Below are 17,054 nucleotides of genomic sequence, written 5' to 3'. Positions count from 1 at the left end.
GGTTTCACAAACTTGGGTCTCCAGCTGTTTTTGGACTGGAGACCCAAGTTAGAGGCCTAAGTTTGGGAAACACTTCATTAATGTAATATGTAGTTTGTATCTGAGAATCTATGGTTACCATTATTCCAGAATAAGCCAGGGTCTTAAACCAACTTCAAAATAATAACACCAGCTACAAGAACGCATGAGCATTACAGCATTTAGATGCAAAGGTTGTATTAATCTCTTTGAGCTTTATAAGTAACTCAAACTTCTAGCAAACTGTATACTTTGCTTCTTTCTCTAATGTTTGGTATGTGTTAAAACTTTTTATTAAAAAATTTAAAAGTAAGCCCGAAAAAGAAATAAACAATTACTGTAGTGACAGAACAAATATAACAGCTGAGCTATAGAAGGAAAAAGCAATTTAAGTACACTAAAGAACAATAAACATAGCAAGAGTGGAAACAGTAGAAAGGGACAAATAAGATATACAATGCCAGGCGAGCAATACAAGGTGCTAGTAAACACATTAGGGTATTAATCAAGAAAAATCATAGTTTGGAATTGGATTTGCTTCACAATATAATAAAAAATAAGCCCCCCTGTCAAATATGTTTTTGCCTGCAATATTTTGTGCCTATAGTTGCTTTCGCAAAGGTGAGTACGGAGTTTGCACATCAAATCGCTCCAGGTTTCTTTCCAAAATTGCCACAATCGTTTCATATGACTTTAAATTTGTGTCACACTTTTGTCTGAGTGACCTCAAAATATTATGTGTGAGATAGGATAATGCTCCAGTTGTCTGTAGAAGCCTTGTGTCCTGAAATGATCCAACAGTTAAAAAACAGTGGGAACAGTTTAGTTCCCCATGGAGAGATGCATAGGGAACAGTGCTTTGCTGGATCACAAAAAGTTCAATCTCTTCCCAAATTCATTGCAAGCACCCAGCGCAAACTAGGATCTCACCAGGTGGCCAAGATTTCCCTTCTAGCTTCACCACTAGGATCAAACTGTTCTCCTGTTCCTCCAATATAATTAAAGATGTTGCTTACATTCATTATTTAGAATGCAATTGGGACGTGGGTGGCGCTGTGGTCTAAACCACTGAGCCTCTTGGGCTTGCTGATTGGAAGGTTGGTGGTTCGAATCCCCGCAACAGGGTGAGCTCCCGTTGCTCAGTCCCAGCTCCTGCCAACCTAGCAGTTTGAAAGCATGCCAGCGCAAGTAGATAAATAGGTACTGCTCCAGTGGTAAGGTAAACGGCGTTTTTGTGCGCTGCTCTGGTTTTGCCAGAAGCGGCTTAGTCATGCTGGCCACATGACCCAGAAAAACTGTCTGTGGACAAACACCGGCTTCCTTGGCCTGTAAAGCGAGATGAGCGCCGCAACCCCAGAGTCATTCGCGACTGGACTTAACTGTCAGGGGTCCTTTACCTTTTAGAATGCAATTGCTCAGCTGCTATGTTATGAACTGAGCATCATTTCCCATTGTAAGATGTTGTAAAACAACATTCTGTACATGGGCGGTCAATGTTCAGGCTGACCAGAGTATGTTGTAGGCACATGAACAGAAGTTATTTAATGATTGCCTCTTATTATAGATGATACTCATATCGATCACTATGAAACTACATGCGCGCGCACACACACAAACACACACACATATATATAACTTGCGAATTATATGACCACACTACCCAACTAAGCAGCTTTTGCTTCAATAAGTAATCAGGACTACTTGTCCACTGTGAAAATCTAAAGCTTTTATTCATAGAGGGTGGACTTTTTTTCTTTGGCGGAATGCCTGGAGCATTCAATTTCCAAGTGGCTGAGTACCATGGCTAGTAATTCCTTGGAGGATAAGGTTGGGCTGAAATCCATAATCTCATTGCCACCACCCCATTACACAGGGTGCAAAGTAATAGGAGGCAGTGGGGGCTTTTCCAAGGGACACGAAAAGGAACTAAAATACGGGGGCTTTCCACTATTCTTACTGCTGGTAACCATGTTTTATTTTGCCTCAGTAGCGAAAAGCATTGCCCTCAATTTGAGGGGGGGGGGGATATAGCAGCTGGCCAAAGACCCAAGAGTGCCGCTATGACTGTCACAAGGACTATGGAGTCAATGGTGGCAGCAGAAACAACAAAGGAAGGGTGTTATTTGCGGGAAGATTATATTACGCCTCCATTTCAAACTGAAAGTTCTTTTGAAACTTGAATGTTATATCGTTCTTATGTGCTGTACTGACACTGTCAGTGTTCATGCACCGATATCATGAACCAGGATTGAACAGACAAGCTTATTTCTAAGCAATTGAAGAGAAAGGTCGTGGCTACTGAGCCAATTCCAAATTAAGCCAATGACAGTTAGATCATTGATTCAAAATCTCTTAATACTGAGAATGCGTGTTGTTGTTTCTTTATTACACCACCTGGGAAAGAACCAATAGGAAACAAGCTCCATTCTGCATTGCTAATTTAGGAATCTTGCATTTTCTCAGATTATTTTTGCTTCTAGCAACAAAAAAGGAACCTGGAATTTGGTTACAAATTGCTTTTTCAGAAGTCCTCTCCATTTCACTGTGATAATGGCCATATAGTATCAACTATAATGGTACAGAATCATCTATAATATACAACTGACTTCCAAAAATTTTGTAATCCCCACTGGCTCCAGCTTATCCTACAGGGAACACAGAAATGTTTCCCATCCCTTGAGAAAGGAAAGAACTACGTCAGGCAGTTTTCTTTAACAGTCAAGGAGAATCCTAGGAACTGTGGTTTGCTAAGGATGCTGACCTCACAGAGCTATAAACCTCAGCACCCTTCACAGACTACAGTTCCCATGATTCTTAGTGAAAATGTGCTGTGATGGTGCTTTAAATGGGGTAGATGTGATGCTGCATTGAGAGTCAAGAGAGGGGCAAACTGATCTGCAGGAACAATGGAAAAACACTGAGGGAGATTAAATAAGATGTTACAGTGTCTCTCTTTTTGATAAGTTAATAAACAGAGATTAAATAGATATGATTTTTAAGTATCCACTCGAAAAACAGTTGGCTTAAGTTTGCCTTAGGTAAAACAAGACTTATCAGATGACGCATCCCTTGTCCAGCTGGTTAATCTCACACTGCCTGCTTTTGTAATAACATCAAATATTGACTCAGCCTCCTTCAACTTAACATTTCTGAATGCTTACTCACAGAGCATTCTAGATGTCTTTCTATAGATGTATATACCTATCAAAACTCGGAATACAAGAGAGTAATGAAAGCTACTATGTTCATTTTAAGTCCCATCATTTGTGAACAAATGCAATTACCCAAGCAGACAACTAGAGCATTGCAAGGTATCCATGCTTCATTATCTTAATGAATATTAATGAGAAGGCTTTATTGTTTTGAAGGATGAAATGCCTTTCCCTACCCAACTGGTAAAAACTGCTTAATGCAAGCCTGAATTTTATAATTTATTTTTGAATGCAGACGGCATCAAATACATCCCAGATGGCTCTCTACATCCCCTCCTTCTAAATATGAGTTATAAATTCTTTGATATTCTAATTGCATGCCCATGTGTTACATTTTATACCATGCAAGCACATCTACATTTTTAATTCAGCATTGTTTTGTTTTAGAGCGATTTGTGTTAATTTAGAAGGATCCCTTATGTCCACTAGGGATGTATGAGAATAGTTACAAAAAAAGAAACAGGAGCAGAAATTGTCAGTGTTTGCTCATTCCCCCCCCCCCCCATGTCCAGAACAGAAATCAATCCAGTGACTGGTTGTTGCTTTCATTCCACAAACAACATTCCACGTTATTTTTCATGGAAAATGGAAAATGAGCTGAGGTGCAATGGAAATGGAGCTTCATGAAACACATGCAGGGTAGAATGGTAAGGCATGTTTTGTTACATCTCTATGGTTTTTCTGTGAGCTGCCCTGAGACCTCCGGGTACAGGGCGGTATGTATGTATGTATGTATGTATGGATGGATGGATGGATGGATGTGTCTATAAATAAATGGTTTACAGACCACTGCTTGTCAAGTACAGTGGTGTGGTGTTTGCCCGTTCTTTTGAAAATGTCTGTACAGGGGGAGAGAAGGAGTTAATAGGTAGGCCAATAGAAAATCCAGAGGCAGAGCCTACCTGTTTATAAAAGGGCTTAGCCCAAGGTTTGAGTTGATTGGTTTGAGTTGGTTTGAGTTGTTTGGTTGGGAAAAGGCAGTTGGGAAAGCAGTTGGCAGACAGTTGGAATTAGAGAGACAGTTAGTGCAGTTGGTTCATGAGTGAGGGGAGGTAGAAGAGTTAGAGACAGGATAAAAATAAGACTAAGAAGGTAAAGAGTAACAACGTTTGGAGTGCAGTTAAAGTTTATTTGTGTCTGCAATAAACTACACTCTTCTTTGTTAACTCAAGAACCTGACTGAGACTAAGTGATTTACCAGGGAGGACCAGGTTGGTGGCAGCGGATTAGTGGTGTTCTGGTCAATAGTCCGTGAGACGACCGGGGGCTCCATACGAACGCCACAAGTGGTACCTCAGTTTACGAACTTAAACAGTTCCGGAAGTCCGTTCTTAAACCAAAGCCTTCTTAAACCAAGGTGTGCTTTCCCATAGCAGCGAGGGACTCAGTTTACAAATGGAACACACTCAACAGGAAGCGGAACATGTTCTGCTTCCAAGGCAAAGTTCACAAACCGAAACACTTATTTCCAGGTTTGCAGCATTCTTAATCCAAGTTGTTCATAAACTAAGCCATTCTTAAACCAAGGTACAACTGTATATGCAAGTTCCCAGTATGATTTTGTTCCAGAATTGAGACTGGATCTATGAAATACCACCATTGACAAATGCACATGCACATGCTTTGGGCCACATGTTACCTCACATGTGCCACAGAGGACCTCTGATGGGGGGGAGAGGATATGGCCCTGAACCCCCATTGTCTGTTAAGAGTTTGGGCCCAGTGACAGCATGAATCTGGCCCTGAAAGCAGAACAAACTAGAATGAAGAGAAAATATCCCCGACTGTACACCAGAGATCCAAAACTATAAATGAAGGATATACTATGACATGAACCACATATTATTGGATCCCACATTTGCATATTGATTGAAGACTGAAGAAAATAGTAACAACAATTACTACTATTCAACTTGTTATCTGCAAGAGTAATATTTTGGGACCTTGAATCCATGCATAAGGAATTTCTGTACAAGTACAGTGGTACCTTGGTTTCTGAGCGCCTCAGAAGCCAAACGTTCTAGTTTTCGAACACTGAAAACTCGGAAATAATTGTTTCTAGTTTTGAATGCACCTCAGAAGTCAAACAGCTTCTGCTGCATGTTTTTAAATTTTCTCCATTGACTTTGGAGACCGCCCTTTGAACCTCGGTTGTCAAACATTTCAGAAGTTGAACGGTCTTCCAGAACAGATTACATTTGACGACCAAGGTACCACTGTATAATACCATTGAGGGAAGCTATCCAAGCCAAAATGTGTCTGGGGTTCACGATTTTATACATGTTGCTGATATATGACTATTATCACAATATTACAATTCATGGGTTCAGCCATCTGTAGATTTTGAATCAAAAGATTCTGTTCTCACTTGTACCTTTTACATTTTAATATTTTTTTGTATCCTTTTTATTTTTTGTGTTTATGAAGAGGTCAAATTCTACTCTTATCACAAGCTTGTATAAACATAGCAAATGCATTTTTTTGGGATACTATAGGAATTAGGCAAAGGTGGAAAGCATTTTTTATCTATAGGTTTTTTATCTTGACTTTTCTGTTGTTTGTTCCTGAAACCAGAACTAAATGTGACACTAAATCTGGTAGTCCCATATTAAGGTCTGCTCTCCCAACATCCAGTCAGACCAACATAAGTAATTTCCCCACATTTCTTTGCCCTGCCAGCAGCAGCCAGTGATGTATCTTCAATGAGATCTAATACTGTGGTACAGGAGACTTCAGTACAGGAGAATTTGGTCCCAGTTAAATAAACTCATTTGGTTGCCATGAGCAAGCCATACCTATCTCAGCCCCAGCTCCTCCGCTATAACACAAGGACATCAGCAATGACTGACCTCTCAGGGATTGTTGTAAAGATGGATCAGGGTATTGAAGTCCTTCAAATGATGGATAAAAGACCTCTAATAGCTCAACAGTGTCACGGTGGGGATGGGGAGTCATGCATATTATTGGATTTAGCACACGAGGAGAGAACATTGTGCAATGTGTTCAGAATTTCATTTTGCAAAGCACAAGGATCCAGGAAACGGTCAGGTCTCTTATGCACGTACTTGTCGGGACACATTGCTTTCACAACCCATTAACTATTAGCCTTAACCTTCTCCATGACAGATTTTAAATCCAGACATCCCATTTCACGTCAAGGCTATCTAGCATCCTTCACTTTTTTCACTTTTTTTTTACAGCTTGTCATAAACCATATGAACAGCTGCCTTCTTGTTCCTTGTGTCCACCACTGACCTCTTTAGGACTCAACATTTTCTGCAAAGCAGCAGAACAGTGGGTTGTGTTTGTTTTGCAATTGATACTATGTCGCATGTATTTTGTACCGCACCCAAGAACAATGATTTGAGCTAAAAAAATGATAACGTGAAGTGTCCATAAATGAGGGACTATGCCTGTTCAGCTGTCTTATACCAGGGCGGACTCTTTGTCCTTCTAGCCTAGCATTATCTACTGTGACTTGAAGCAGTTCTCCAAGATGGCAGCAATCAGCTTTTTACCATCATCTTCCTCCTATTATTATTATTATTAATTAAATTTTCTGTTTTACAATTTAGAATATTCATTAAAACAAGCTTAAAATATCAGTGACTTCCCTTCTTCTCTTTCCATGGTTCATTTCGCATAACATAAATCCCTGCAAATTTTACCTAAAGTAAACCATTCAGTATTCCATTGTTACATCCATCCAAACCTATTTACACTGTTGAATTTATCTTAATGCTGCCAGCGTTTTCAAGTATACACAATTCCCCCTATATAATTGTCAGGGAACTGACATCAGAGCGAAAGGAGAAGGAGAGGCTCCCTGATTCTGCAGGAGAAGGTACCAGCATCAGGGGGAGAAGCAGCTTGGTAGAGGGGGAAGGAAATCGGCGTAACACCAGGGATCCAGGAGGGCAGATGGGGGAAGCAGATGCAGAGCTCCGGGATTCTTCCCTGGACATCAGTGAGGAGAGCACTGGTCCTCCACTGCCCACACCCTCCCTGCACAGAAGACTCCCGTGCAGTGAGAGGCGGAGACGACTGGGAGTCAAACAGCTTTTGTGCTGGAAAAGGTTTAAGAAACGCCCACAGACAGATTCTGCTAGCAACTGAGGCAGCCACGCTGAGAAGGGCTGTGCAGTCAGGACGGTTTAACCCAGGCAATTAAGCTCCCTAATGGGGACAGTTTACGCACAAGTAACTCAAACCGATTACAATATTCAATAAACATTTCCCATGCTTCTTTAAACTTGTGTTCTTCTTGTTCTATATATTGGGTCCACAAACTGCAAGCATATTCCATTCTTTAGTTGGGACCTCGCTCGTTTTCCATATACTTTTTATAACTTGAGATGGCAGAGATTTAATCTGGAATATTTTCCATGCAAAGCACTGTGTTGCCACAGAGCTGCGGCTCTCACCCTATGAAACACTGGACAGAGGTTGACCTCAGCTCCAGTGGTTTTTAAACCCTATTCTAGGGAATACTCAGCTTTTTTCAAAGCTTCAGTGGTTCTTCAATGAAACAATCAGCAGTGGTGGACAAGTTGCACTGAAAAATGACCATCACTACTAATGGTGCAGGATAATGTTGGGTGAGGTTTTTTTTTAATGGTGTACATTCAGTTAACATAAGCCAGTGGTAAGGATCCTGAAGCTGAGGCTCCAATACTTTGGCCACCTGATGAGAAGAGAAGAGTCCCTGGAAAAGACCCTGATGTTGGGAAAGATTGAGGGTACAAGGAGAAGGGAACGACAGAGGACGATATGGTTGGACAGTGTTCTTGAAGGTACTAACATGAGCTTGACCAAACTGCGGGAGGCAGTGGAAGGCAGGAGTGCCTGGCATGCTCTGGTCCATCGGGTCACAAAGAGTCAGACACGACTAAACAACAGCAGCAGCAACAACAACAAAAAGTGATAAAGATCAACAGGTCTCACCCATGCCCTGCATAAATTGTGCACTCCCTAGACCAGTGGTTCCCAAACTTTCATCCTGAACCACTTGAAAATTGCTGAAGAATCCTGGGAGGATTGAAACCTGCCTTGGTTGGGCTGCATTGCAGCTGTGCAGATGTCAATCCTCCAGAGGTTTCTCTATTTCTGGTCCTACTGATAACTATAATGCCCAAACGACTTAAAGTTTAACAGAGATTGTTGGGTAAACTCATTCATAGGGAAAATAAAGCTTGGTTATGCAGCAGAGTATTGTATAGTAATGGCAACAAAGAGGCTCTGGAAGCGTATCATTTGCATTCCAAGCCAGGAACTTGGTGTCTTTGACTCAAGATCCATGAGGGAAACCGTGGATTGATATAGAATTGGAAGATCATAAATTTAGGGCATGGCCCTTTCTTACTATTACCCCCAAACTAATTTGCAAGGTGAAAAACATTTTTTTACTCGGTACATTACATGTTTGGTGAACAATATTCAAGAAAGCCTCTCCTCTAATCTCCTTGCTGATTCCACTTAGATCCCACCCCAGGTTTTGTGAAGCGGAAGATATGATGCATTTGAGAAGGCTGGGAACAAGCAAGTCTATATAGACTCAGGGATTTTTATGTAAATGCCCCCCCCCCCGTAAAGAACATATTTGGGCTAAAGTTCTTAATGTTAGATGGCCATGGTTTAATTTTAATCCATTGTTTTTCTTTCTGTTGAAACCATGTATTCAAGCAGACTGAGAGTGGACTGCTTTAGGACAACTTACGGTCAATGTTCCTGCTACATAGAACATTTTCCCTCTAAAAGAATCAAACTGGACAGTGCCAAAGAGCTGGAGGATCAGACCTCAAATGGAAGCCACAAGAGAATGTGGGGAATGGCAAAAATGCTGGTGGTGGTGATGTTAAGGCCAGCTGTGCGCAATGTAGGCCTGGGAATTCTACAGGAGCTCTGTGAGATGGATTTCGTCAAAGCAATGTGTCACACAAAGCTCTCTGTAATGAAACACACAGAATGGTTGATAGTAAAAGAGGAAATGGAGAAACAGGATCTTTTAGGGGGGAAAGAAGGCTATGTTCAGCTGAAGGAAACATACAAATGGAGTGTCTACCCACTGTTATTGGAGTAATTGGGGTCCCTGCTGATGGAAAGAGCCTGTTTGAAGTGAGTTTTGTCTTCCCACATCTAGAAACAGATGAGGGCTGCCATTTCCTGGTCTCAGCATGTCCACGTTGCTTCAAACCAGCAGAGAACAAGCTGGTTTGTTCTCTTCACAGAGAGAATAAGCATGTCCACGTTGCTTCAAACCAGCAGAGAACAAGCTGGTTTGAACTCTTCACCAAAATGGCTTTGGTTAAGGCTTTGGATGTGATCAGGAAAGAAAATTTCCATAAATGCGCTCAACGCCCTTTGATTTCACCTAAGTCTCCTTGCACAGCTGTCAGGATGCAGTTGTGTTAAACAAAGTCCTCCGATGTTCAGTGTAATATTTGTCAGCTTGAGTCTTAGGTTGGATTCAGCATTCACCCTGCTTCTGCCCATGTCAACAAAGGAGGTTCAAAGACTCTCTCAAGGCAAATCTTTAAAAAAAGAGTATCAACACTGACAGCTGGGAAACACTGGCCTGCGAGTGCTCCAATTGGAGAACAGCCTTTACCAAAGGTGTCATGGGTTTTAAAGATGCTTGAACTCAGGATGAAAGGGAGAAACATGCTAAGAGGAAGGCACGCTTGGCAAACCCTCACCGTGATCAACTCCTGCCAAGGTGATTAGGCCAGGTAGGGGGAGGGACCACCTGCCCACACAATAGGGGGAGGATCTTACCTGGGAATCGTCAGTTGGCTCCCACCATACCCCCCTCAGTTAAGTCTTCTTTTGCAGGTTAACCTTTTCTCCACAGGTATGTGGGTGCTACTACGTCAAGGTCGCTGTTGAAGGGTTGGAAAGGAATTCTCCTGCATTGGCAGGTTTGCCTTTCCCGTAGCAGAACATCACAACTTTGGCGGTATCAGGCCTTGGGTGGAATCCTTTAGTCTATCTTCTCTAAATGGGGGAGGGTGTGCAGTGGTGACCCATGCCCCCTTCCTTATTGCAGCAGCGATACCAGGGTTTCCTGTTAAAGGGGTTGTTTTGAGGGGAGGCTTTGGCTGTATGCCTAGAGGTTGTCATTGCTCTCTCCTGCGACGGCGGCATAACAGGGGGCAGGCTCTCTTTGCTTGAACATATGTTCTCCAGAGCCAGCCCATGTCCCCCCAGATCCCCAGCGGGGGACCGGGATGGATAAACGCCCAATGCCTGAGCCAGGGTCTACCCACATCTGAAACATAATAAAGTTGTGGCCATAGCACGTTGTCTTGAGTCATTATTCCACACGGGGCTGCACAGGGTTTGGGGGACTCCGCCTGTCCACACAATGTCCTGCACCTCAGTAGCACCTCACTGCTTGAAAAACTCCAAGCCGAGGTTGATTTCTGTAAATGCCTAGCTCTCTGCATCATCTTTGACACTGTTGTACTGCTTGAGTGTTTATATTTGTCAGCTGCCTCTGCAATGTAAAACAGGAAAGAAATAATGAAAAGGAAAGAAAAATTACTGGAGTAAAAGACAATATGCAGCAAAGAGCAAATACATTACTCACCCCATTGTTAGCTTCAAAAGTGAGTTTTATGTCACTGATATTTCATCCCAAGTGTGTCTCTCAGTGTGTGACTTTTCTATATTATTCTCCGACTCTTCTTCGGGAGAGTAGAGAATTCCTTCCAAGAGCCTGCCAGACAGCATGACAAGAATAAACAAACCTTGCAGCCAAGGCTGCACTATAATTCACACATTCTCTCTGCCACAGACCTTTGCTTTTAGCTATTTTCTGAGTCAAATGTAATACTTTCTTTTTTATTTTTTTAAAAAAGGGGGGTTATCTTTTGGTATCAGAAAGCAGGCCATCCTTATAACCTTGATTTCTACTAAGCTAATACAGTGTATGCAAAAATGATGAATAAGCCAGGTTACAGTCATCAGGATGAAACTGGGAAGGCATGAGAGATATAAATCAAATCTCAAAAGCCTAGCAATTTAGCATTTTTGCTCTCCTGAAAATTTGCCAGAAGATTAAGCCTTATTATATTTTTTAAAGAAATGAGAGCAGTGGGAGTAAACGTCTGCCACTTCCTCCTCCTATATGCAGGGGTGTACCTACAGGTTGGCCAAGTTAGTCACCACCAAGGGTACAGGCCCAAAGAATGGGTGTGCAAAAATCATGCTTCTCCATTCTGGCTTGGAGTGGCTAGGAGCCTGCCTGCCCATTCACACACTTGCAGGTGGGTGAGTCGAAAAGGCTTCTCTCAGCACTGAAAAGCAATTTTTTTTGTGTTTCTGGTCCATGGTATTTTTCCACTTTGGAAGTGCTGATACAGCATTTTGTCAAGGGCACAAAGGATGAGGGGGCACCGATATATCTCCTTGCCAGGGGCACATGGGAGCCTAGGTATGTCTCTGCTTACATGAGCCAAAAGGCATCATAGCCCACAAATTGGATTGTGTCCAATTTCAGTCCCACAGAAATTAATGAGCACGACTCATTTAGGTCTGTTAATTTTGATTGGTTTACTCTGAGTGGGACTGACACTGGGTAAGGTAAAAAGGTAAAGGGCCCCTGGATGGTTAAGACCAGTCAAAAGTGACAATGGGGTTGTGGAACTCATCTCACTTTCAGGCTAAGGGAGTCGACGTTTGTCCACAGACAGCTTTCTGGGTCATGCGGCCAACATAACTAAACTGCTTCTACCGCAACAGAACACCGTGACAGAAACCAGAGTGCAGGGAAATGCCATTTACCTTCCTGCCACAGCAGTACCTATTTATCTACTTGCACTGGTGTGCTTGTGAACTGCTAAGTTGGCAGCAGCTGGGAGAGAGGAACGGGAGCTCACCCCATCGTAGGGATTTGAACCATTGACCTTCTGATCGGCAAGCCCTTGAGGTTTAGACCACAGGGCCATTGACTTCAGCATAGGCAGCATTAAGAGGAATGAGAGTGGGATAAGAGCGCAGTCTACCAGGTCCATGTTTCTCTGTTTCATCAATTTCAACAACACAGTGGAAGAGCAAGTAGAAGAATGACCGGCAGTGGAATGGAACATTGGGTGGAGTTAGAATGAGTGGCAGTTGGAGTGGGAAGAGAATGGCGGGAAAACAAAGAAATAGGAAATCAGAGAGATAATAAAAGCAATTCTACTAGGTAGATTTGCACAGTGAGCCTGCTGAAGGAATGAGGGAACTCGTTATCATCGCCCTCTTCCTGCAACTTGAAAATGATTGGTACACTCCTAATCACACGGGCTCTCTGATGATGCTTCCTGTATGTGGGATTCATGGAGATGTAAGAATTGGGAACCTCAAACAATCCCTGTCCTGGGTCCTGTACTTCACTAATAGCAGACCTGCCCAGGCTGGTCAAACACATTTTGCTGCCTGAGGCAAAACAGCAAATGGCATTCCACCAAATAATGTGGCACCCAAGGCCATTCAAATTATATTGGCACCCAAGGCATAAATCTCCACAAATGTATCTCCCCATCCCTGGCTACACATATGAGTTATGGTGCCAATTGTTTGGAAAATTAGATCATAACTCAAAACTCTATTTACACTGTCAAATTCAATTTAACAAGGGGATGATCACTGTCATTTAGCAAAAGAAAGAAATTTGGCAAACATGTTTGTTTTCAATAAGAACGTTAAATCCCTTTCAATCAGCTGCAAAGCAAATACGTGCAGTTTCATACAGCAGGGTGCTGAAAAGGTGGGGTAAATATATCAGTCATTATAGTGCATGCTCTTTTGCGCTCGAGCATGTTAAGCTGTTGACAAATAAAAATAAACAAATCCAAGGTTCATGCACACTCACGTGGGTCTAAGGAGAGTACAGACACACATATCATTGCACTTCAAGATTCCCCACTGACTTCACTTCATTCCTTTGCTGCTTGAGGGGGTCATAGAATCATAGAATCATAGAGTTGGAAGAGACCACAAGGGCCATCGAGTCCAACCCCCTGCCAAGCAGGAAACACCATCAGAGCACTCCTGACATATGGATGTCAAGCCTCTGCTTAAAGACCTCCAAAGAAAGGTCTAGAAAGTCAAAGTTTGTTGTGTAAGTTCCTTGGGGGAGAGTGGGAGCTCAGCTGTAAAACGTGTGTTATACGAGGAGGTCCTAGATAGGCCTATCTTGTGTCTATCTGTATATTTCAGTGGTGTGTGTTGAAAATTTTCATAGGGGAACAGTTAGGGCCAGAGTCTCCGGCTTGTGAGGGCGATGGGTGTGTATGTGTGATGTTGCACATGTGATGTTGCGCAGGTAAACATCACACTGCCATCCCTATGCTGGGCAGAAGCTTCCTGCATTTTGGGAAGGTGGTACCAGGCCCCTGACAAGATGCCCTCCTGCCTCCTTCCCAAAGCTAGGTGGGTTTTGGGAAGCTGATGGGAGGGGTCTTGGACCCATCAGAGCATCACACCTCCCTCCTTATAATAATAAATAAATAAATAAATAAATAATTTTTTATTTATACCCCGCCCTTCCCGGTTCAGAAAACTGGGCTCAGGGTGGCTAACGACAAATTTAAAACACTTAACTGGTGCAACAAAAAACAGCATAAAATACAGCATAAAACGTGAATAACAATAAATTCAGAATTCAAAAATCAATTTAGGGGGAAATCCATCCAATAAACATTAGATGATCACCAGGGCTAGCTGGCTCAGTTAGTCCTATTTAGCGCCAGTGAGGAGACCAGGGGAGAATTAGCTGTGGGATCCCAGAGCGGGTAATCTTCATAAAAAGGGGAGGGGGAGGGAACAAAGGGGAATAAAAGATAAGGCTAAGTTCAAATTGAAAGCCAGGTGGAATAGTTCTGTCTTACAGGCCCTGTGGAAGGAAGTTAAATCGTGCAGGGCCCTGGTCTCATGGGACAGAGCATTCCACCAGGTCGGAGCCATCACTGAGAAGGCCCTGGCCCCGGTGGAGGATAATCTGACTTCCTTAGGGCCCGGGACCTCTAAACTATGGCTATTCATGGACCTTAAGGTCCTCTGTGGGGCATACCAGGAGAAGCGGTCCCATAAATATGAGGGTCCTATGCTGGGCAGAAGCTTCCTGGACTTTGGGAAGGAGGTGCCAAGGAAACATTTAGGGGACTACCCTAGACCCCCTAGTCCACTGATTGCACACTACTGGTATACAGTGGTACCTTGGGTTAAGTACTTAATTCGTTCCGGAGGTCCGTTCTTAACCTGAAACTGTTCTTAACCTGAAGCACCACTTTAGCTAATGGGGCCTCCTGCTGCCACCACGCCGCCAGAGCACGATTTCTGTTCTCATCCTGAAGCAAAGTTCTTAACCTGAGGTACTATTTCTGGGTTAGCGGAGTCTGTAACCTGAAGCATCTGTAACCTGAAGCATATGTAATCTGAGGTACCACTGTATTTATAGAAAGTCCACAAGCAATGGTCCTTTTCAATTGTTGTTCCCCTGACATCTCTAGTCTGTTTGCATGCAGTCCTCATCTAGTCATCTGTGTGGGGACAATCCCATTAAATACAACCATGCATTCATAAAATCATACAGCCTATTCCTAGACTGTGTCTAGGATTTGACTGTGCAATTTTAGCAAGAACACTTAGAAAGGTTTATTCATGCAGTCTTATTTGGATGGGGCATCCTTACAGAGATGTCTGGGCCTTCACCCCACATAAACAGTATGCTGGAATGGAGTATCCTGAGAGAAGGCTTGACTGGTTGGCTGAGACAATGAACAGATGTGTGCCGCATTGCAAAGGGTGGTGTGTGTTTTTTGGGCTTTTTTGCAGCTCCCACTTGTAGACTATTCATGAACTGTCAACGGCACAGTATGTAAAATTTTATGTAAAGTATTGAGATCCTCTTAAGCTGATCAAAATACAGGCAGTGAGAAAAGGAGAAATAGTAATCAGCACAAATAGTAAAAGTGCAGGCGTTCAAAGTGGAAAATGAGAGATGAGAAATGAAAATGGGCTTTTGGTTTGTAAAATACTGCACCGAGAGAGGCAGAGTGAGCAGGCATGTTGAAACCATCTGGATCACATTTGTTAGTGAGGGAGGGAGAGAAGATTAATTTACTTCTGCTCAGATGTAGCAAAATTAATCTTAATTGGGTTCTTTTGTCATTTGATAGAGTCCATATGGTTTCAGTAATATACATTCATTAGTTCTTAAGGTTTATTCCTGCTTTAGAGCAAACTTTAGAGCAGTTGTGTTCTTGGTAGTTAAACACTGACGTTCTCTAGAAGTTGAGCAAAATATTAGCTCAGCTCATAAAGATGCCAACTATTCTTCTAACACTCTTGGATCCCTTGTAAACAGATATTCCACTTCAGCAATGTGCATGGTGCTTTATATTAAAAAAAGTCCCTCACATTTCAAAATAGAGAAATACATTATTTTATTTTATGTCATTCCATCTCAGAAAAGTCAGGAAATTACCGTTTGTGAGGTGATGGGGGTAACTGGGAAGCAATTCACTTCACCTCAGCAAATTACAATTCCCAGGATTCTCCGAAAGAATACCTATTAAATTTGTAAACCAGGAAACACTTATAGTGACATGCCCAGAGAGTGAAAGGAAAACGTTCACCAATATTTTCATCATGACCACTCATCATTATATGCTTGTGGTGCAGGAGAGGAGAGAATTTTCTGTTCTCCCAAGACATGTAGATGCCATAGTTAGAAAGAGATCGCAAAGTGATTGCCCTAAACCTGCAAATGACTGGTTAGTGACTGATTCATTGTCTGAAGGCATGGTCATTTTAGCAGCACAGTAGACCCTCTAGAGAAGTGTTTCCCAACCTTGGGTCTCCAACCATTGTTGGACTACAACTCCCATCATCCCTAGCTAGCAAGACCAGTGGTCAGGTATGATGGGAACTGTAGTTTGAAAAGAGCTGGAGACTCGGGGTTGGGTAACACTGTTCTAGACGAAAGGGTGTTGCTTTTCAGCTCCCACCAACCCTGGAAGACTGTAAGTTCTCCCTACAGTAACAGAAGATATATCTTCTTAGAAAATAGAATCTTCCATATTGCTAATTTTGTATTTTTCAGTGTTAAGGAGCCCTAACAGAATTTCAACAGCTGTTTTAACTATATTATTGACTGCTGTCTCATACTGAATACTCAAATATTATTCAATATTTTCAATAATATGCTTTTAGGGTTCACAGTTATGCCATTTCCCTGCAAGGAAGGGGGAAAAACTGGAAGGAAAAATTGAGGCAATAAGGAGTTAATAGCTGGCACCTATACATATTCTCCCATTTGTGTCTGAAGATCTCATCCTGTATGGTTTGATGAAATATTTCATTGTCTGCATGTCCTGTATTGTTTGGTGAATTGGATTATTGTTCACATCACGGCCTTTGCATGTAATTACTCTGCGGCCTCAGCTTGTATCTCTTGTATCTGTTTATATCAATATTACTTTTTAATTGAGTTCCTGCGACTTGGTCTCTCTTTTTTTTTTACTTCTCCCTACAGGGCACCATCACATTTACTTTTGAGTGTATTTTTCATAAACAAGCTAGACGCAGCTCAAGCACCAAAGTAACTCTAACAACAGCAATGGAAGGTACTTCAGAGGATGCAAGAGATGAGTTATACGGCAAATTAAAGCCATCATGTTTCTATGATATGCAAGAAAACAGATGCTAAAATTAATTTGGTTCCTGAAGCAGAGTGTAATTAAGACGTACCTGCTTTGTGTGCAGGTTAAAAAACACACCAACCCACCTCAAATCAAATGGCAATAAAAATGCAATGAAGCCTGCTTTTCCAAATTA

At 42.3% G+C, this 17,054-nt stretch overlaps 2 long non-coding RNA genes across 2 annotated transcripts in view; one reads left to right on the top strand and one right to left on the bottom strand.

Moving 5' to 3' along the window:
• The window catches only part of LOC309538988, a 23,288-nt gene extending 19,081 nt beyond the window's left edge, over positions 1-4,207 (bottom strand). Inside the window, exon 1 of the long non-coding RNA XR_014222581.1 lies at positions 4,133-4,207. This is a non-coding gene — a long non-coding RNA (uncharacterized lncRNA). The remainder of the gene's footprint in view (positions 1-4,132) is intronic.
• On the top strand, positions 3,816-17,054 carry LOC309538903. The gene is made up of 2 exons (XR_014222479.1): positions 3,816-3,877; positions 16,753-17,054. It is a non-coding gene; the product is annotated as an uncharacterized lncRNA (long non-coding RNA).

Source organism: Podarcis vaucheri (assembly GCF_965113315.1).
Source record: "Podarcis vaucheri genome assembly, chromosome: 8".
Taxonomy (NCBI): domain Eukaryota; kingdom Metazoa; phylum Chordata; class Lepidosauria; order Squamata; family Lacertidae; genus Podarcis; species Podarcis vaucheri.
Note: the sequence above shows the minus strand (reverse complement) of the source record. Positions and strands in the feature narration are given on the sequence as shown.